Source organism: Paramisgurnus dabryanus, chromosome 4, assembly GCF_030506205.2.
Source record: "Paramisgurnus dabryanus chromosome 4, PD_genome_1.1, whole genome shotgun sequence".
In the NCBI taxonomy this organism is placed as follows: Eukaryota; Metazoa; Chordata; class Actinopteri; order Cypriniformes; family Cobitidae; genus Paramisgurnus; species Paramisgurnus dabryanus.
In genome coordinates this window covers 19,942,476-19,948,490 of record NC_133340.1, presented here as the reverse complement: position 1 = coordinate 19,948,490, position 6,015 = coordinate 19,942,476, and the positions used below count along the sequence as shown (strand labels likewise).

Genomic DNA, 6,015 nt, shown 5'->3' with positions numbered 1-6,015 from the left:
ACATACTATCTCTATTTATGAGCATATATTTGGATGCTAAAAACAAAATTATTTTGTGTATTTGGTATAATACAATGTGTTTGTGTGGTTTATTCACATAACATACATTTTTGTAGCTCCAGATACCCCTGCCTTCCTCAGACACTCTGATTTGTTACAAAGCTCATCGATCTAAAAAGTGCCATGTCCCCGATTGGCCAGCTTACCAGTACATTGTGATTGGCCTGAATTCCTTTGACATTAGCCGGAAATGTGACGCTCCTTATCATGTTTGAAAGATTAGCTTCCAATGCAATACTGACAGGAGTTAATATTGTCTTTTCTACCTTATCAATACTAGCCAAATCTGATCCAGAATCAGTTGAGCCTGACCTAACAGATTGGTAAAGTTTGGAAACTAAAACATAAAACCATGTCTGCATTTGTGATCGTAGAAACAACAAGCACTAGTCTGCACTGCACAAAACTTGTTTTTGAATCATGGTTTAGTCAGTAGTAAATTCTTTAAATATGAAAACATAGAAACTTACAGGCTGTGAGTCAGAAGTGGGAGGAGTTATTATAATGACCGTTGTGTCCACGTCAACCGGCCCAGGAAGTAAACTGTTGTCTACAATCCGTGTGTTTGTTGTAGTTCAAGAAAACAGATTAACCTTGGAAACGACAACTTGCATCATTGTTTACTTTGCAATTTGTACCTTTTTGCATATTGTTTACATGTACAGGGCTCAATGCAAATAATTTTTGATACTGGCCCGGTCGGGCCAGTGGTTCAGGTTTTCACTTGCACAACAGACATGTTCCAACGAAAAAAGGCTCCAAGTTTTTCTGCTTTACCTGTAAACTGACAGCAAACTGCATGTGCAAAATATTGCATTGTTTCTTTCGTTGTGTTTTACCCAAGAAAATGTCTGGTTCCAAGATGTTAAATAATATACATTGATGAAAATATATTTTAGTGACTGAGGGTGAAGCACTGGCCCGATCAGGCAAGTGACAATACTTTTTACTTGCCTGAACGTCTCTCACGCTTCCCCCGGGCCACCAGGCAGTCCTTTATGTTGAGCCCTGATGTACTAATACAAACTTACACACCAAAGGAAAAGTAATGAATCGGAAAATACTTGTACTTTAAAAAATGTATTTAGTTAACACTTGTATTAAATTTGAACCCAACCTTCATACAAAGATGGTACCGAAATACATTTAAAATATATTTTATTTATAAGATGAGACCTGCTTTATCTGTTCACCATTAATATTAGATGGAGAGGCAGGTATCACTTCCTTGCTAAAATCTAGTAAAATTTCTTTAGTGATTGGTGAAACAGTCATCCATTTAAGATACAGTATGGTGCTCTTTGCAGTTAACTACATGTGTGATTTCTCATATAATAGAAATCTAATAGTTTAAATATGATGCTGTAGACAAACTGAAATTTCAAAAGGATGTTTCACACTGTCCAACAGGATTTAAAAAAAAATCAAATATGATCCCAACTGAAATTCTACTAAAATAAATCTGAATGTCCAATAGGATTTCAAGAATCCATTAGAATCCTACAGGATTAACTTAAATTCCAGAAGGATTTTTTGACAAAGGGTAAAACACATTTCCATATAATAAGGAGGAATAAAACCATATTACAAAATCTATAATAATTATATTATTCTAATAGACCTACTGGAATAATTGTCTATATGAATGTTATTTTTAATGACTGAAATGACATCAGTAGGCGGCGACATATTTACACTGTAGGAAAAGAAACAACTCACGAGGAGCAGCAGCAGCAGCTTACTCTGGATCAGGCAGAATTAAAGGCACAAATGGATGAACAAAGCATGAAACTTAAGCATTTATTAGGAAAAGCATCTGGGAGAATACACAATATTAATACATTTTATTTTTGAAAAACACTGAAAGAATTTAATGTGATTTTTTCCTTTGATGTAATTCTAATACCCACACTCCAGTCTAATAGGTGGCGGTAATGAACCTTTGAGATGAGCTGCCAGCCGCCATTAAACCGGGAAGAAGAAGAAGCAGCTAACTCTTTTAGCGCCATGTTGTGTTTTTGCTCTTCATCATTTATGTGATTTAATGTATGTGTTTGTTATCTCTCTAGGGTAAGCGAAGTTTTATTACTGTTCCTTGTTATTACGCTTTAAAATCTTGAGATGATATAAATATTTTCAGACTGAGTTACTTTTGTAGTCATGAAAGCTTTGATTCTTGTTTTCCCTTACGGAAATTAACCGTGGTCTTTTTTGTGGTAAAGGTGCAGTAACCATGTTTTTTTGGTGTTTGATTACTATTAGCAAAACCATGGGATTACTACAGTAAATTTACTACAGTCAAAGCAGCTGTTTTTATAATCCTGTTGAAATGATGTCTGTGTAATTCAGTAGGAACTGATCTGTCCATGCTGGATATTGATGATTTCATCACAGAAATCTCTCAGCTGAAGAAAGAGGTGGCGTTACTGGAGACAAAGCTGAGGTTAAGAGGAGATGAAGGACTGAAGAGAGAGGTTTGTGCAGTTTTCAACAATCATTTCATTCTTTACACTGTAAATAGTTAATACGAATATAAACAAAGGTAATGAAGTAACTTGAACATAAAAATGTTAGTAGCTAAATAGCTGTCTATGCCAGGGGTGTCAAACATGCGGCCCGCGGGCCGGATACGGCCCGCAAATGTGTCCAATCCGGCCCGCGTGATGATTTATAGTTTTATTAAATATTAAATACATATTTTAAAAACCCTTTTAGGCGGGTGTCTAGTTCGTTTTTAATATGAGAGCTCCGCAGCATCTCTGTGTCCACTCTCTGCCTGGAGAGCGAAGACGACAGTTTCCGAAGTTCGTTGCATTAACAGGTAGATTCATTACATTATATCAGTTGTTAAACCGCAGAATTAGTAATTTGTAAGTATGTTTATGTATTTCTTCCGGTAATGATTTGCTGTCAGTGTTCTAAAAGTGCTAACAACTTAGCAAGCAAACAACAAAATATCCACATTCTTATTAACGTAACAATGCTTGTCTAATCGATTTAATGATCCCGATCAGATCTAAGTTAATATAAACACTAAATTTGCTGTTGTTGGCACACTTTGTAGACAAAAAATATAAAAAACACAAATGCCTTCACAAAATAACGACAGAGAACGGAAAGAGAGGCTTTTAGCAGCAGTTCAACATTGCAAACATGGATTCAAAGCTCCATCAAGCCAGCAGGTAAATCATATTGAATATTTAGCAGATTGTCACACTTCAAAATAATTCTTATTATATTTCCCATTATAATCACTTGTCTAAGTTGATGCTAGTAATATAACACATAATATTTATAATACTTTATTAAAACCATAATAATAGTACCACCACCCATAGTGCCATTTTTGGTTTGGGCCACTGCCCCATCTAGCATTTTCTAAATGACTGTTCTCATTACAAATATATTCCAAAGAAAAGTGAATGGTTTATAAATAATTTTGGCATTAAGGCAAAAGAAATTAAATTAAAGCTTTTCAACCTATAAGGCCAGTGGGTTTTGTTCAGATGTAAATTTGTGTGTATAATATACAGTATGAGTGTGACCTTACGAATAGTTTTCACAGCCCTGCTGAAAAAAACAGCTAAAACCAGCTTAAGCTGGTCAAGCTGGTTTTAGCTGGTCTCCCAGCCTGGATGTTTCATGCTGGTTTAAGAGGGGTTTTGGTGACTTTTTTTAGCTGGTCAGGCTGGTTTTAGCTGGTCAGGCTGGTCTTAGCTGGTCAGGATGGCTGGTCTTAGTTGGTCAGGCTGGTTTTAGTTGGTCAGGCTGGTTTTAGCTGGTCAGGCTGGTTTAAGCTGGTCTTAGCTGGTTTTAGCTGGTTGGGTGGCTGGTCTTAGCTGGTCAGGCTGGTTTTAGCTGGTCAGGCTGGTTTTAGCTGGTTTAAGATGGCCAGGCTGCTTTAAGCTGGTCTTAGCTGGTTTTAGCTGGTCGGGTGGCTGGTCTTAGCTGGTCAGGCTGGTTTAAGATGGTCAAGCTGGTTTAAGATGGACAGGCTGGTTTAAGCTGGTCAAGCTGGTTTAAGATGGACAGACTGGTTTAAGCTGGTCAGGATGGTCTTAACTAGCCAGGCTGGTTTTAGCTGGTCTTAGTTGGCCAGGCTGGTTTTAGCTGGTTTAAGCTGGTCTTAGCTGGCCAGGCTGTTTTTAGCTGGTTTAGGCTGGTCTTAGATTCTCGGCCGGCATTTCAACGTTGAATCAACGTCAGGGACCAACGTTGCATCAATGTTGGATTACCTTTTGGTTTTGCAAAAGTGGATCAAAGTTGACTTCACAACGTTGTTTCAATGTTGATTTCACAACATTTCAATGTTGTTTCAACATCACACTTTCAACAAAGGTGAATCAAGGTTGATATCGCGACGCAGTTTTAACACACTTTTTAACACTAAATATAGATTTTTACTTTACATTTTAATACTCACCAAATGATTTGCTGTACATATCATGTTTTAGTGTAATTATTACAAGAATGCAATTTGCTGCTCATTACCTACAGTACAACCCCATCCATAAAAATAAACACCTAAAGTAGGTAAAGTTTGTGAATGATGGCATGTGCCTACCCTTTCTAAATAAACATAAAAGCAGCTGTTAAAATTGATCTTTTATAGATAAAAACAAATTCTTTCAAACAGTTAGGTTTCCAGTTAGTAGTGCAGAAGTGGAATATTCCAAATACAGAATAAAAACATAAAATATGAAAACAAAATAATATTTTAAAGTAATTTTATTCATCTGAATAGAAAAAAATATTCTAGGAAAACTGCAAATATGAATTTTGTTGAAGGTTTAGCTCACAGTCTTCTTATGGCCACCAACACCCTTCCATTCTGGCTCATACTGTACTTAAAACCTGATGACAGCATCTAAAGAGGAAACAAAAGTCATTTTCAAAAAATGATGCATTTTTAGCCCATGTATAAAAAAAATCTTGTTATTGCACATCAGGGTGTGTGTGTGTTCTTTAATAGTCTGTCTAGAAACATTGCATAGCCATCTGATGAAGGAAGAAAGCTTTTGTGTTTACAAAGGTGACAATAAGCCTCAATCAAGATCACCTACAGTGCATTCAGAAAGTATTCAGGGTAGACCCCTTTCACATTTAAATTTTAAGGTGGTTGCATGATACTGTAATTGTTTAGATATTTTCCTCATAAATCTACAATACATACCCCATGACAAAGTAAAAACTGAATTTTAGAAACTTCTGCAAATGTATGGAAAAAGAAAACTGCAATATTATATTTACATTATACATATTCAGATCATTTGCATCAATATCTGCAATTTAGCTCAGCTGCCTCCAATTTCTCTTGATGGTTGCTGATGGGTTCGCATAAAGACATGAAGATATTTTAAGGAATGTCTGTAACCAAACTGACCGGAAAGCACCATTGACTTCCATAATAGGCTAAAAGAATACTATAGAAGTGAATGGTGCTTCTGATCGCTTTGGTTACAAATGAATCCAGGAGTTGCAAAGATTGCTACTTCAAAAGGTGCTTCAACTAAGTACTGAGTAAAGGGTCGGAATACTTGGGTCATATCAATATTACCCCCCCCCCCAAAGAGATGCTGAACAGAGCAAACATTGACTGGTTGCTTTACGTGTGGGTCAAACAGCCTTTTGTGCAGTCACTTACCAATAAAAGCTAAGATGGACTCCAGACCTTCTGGACTGTCTATGAGAGACTTCAAACTCGCCCAGACCAACAAGGCATCTTGTTAGCAGACATCCCGACCTGATAAAAAAAAATTGATTAGGAGATGTTCTGGTCCTATTTTTAATATATGTTTTACAAACTTACCACAGGTGATCTGGCAAAGCAAAGACTTCCCAAATCTCCTCTTCAGGCTCATCTTAGCTATCATTGCATTTGATAAAGTTCAGAAAAAGAAAAACATATTTCATTAGTATACAATCATAAATGTAATGTTTTGGTTAGAAATACAA

At 36.3% G+C, this 6,015-nt stretch overlaps 1 pseudogene; it reads left to right on the top strand.

Annotated features, from left to right (window-relative positions):
- The first annotated feature begins 2,040 nt into the window (after positions 1 to 2,040).
- Positions 2,041 to 6,015, top strand: part of LOC135760427 (uncharacterized) — a 62,387-nt pseudogene continuing 58,412 nt past the window's right edge.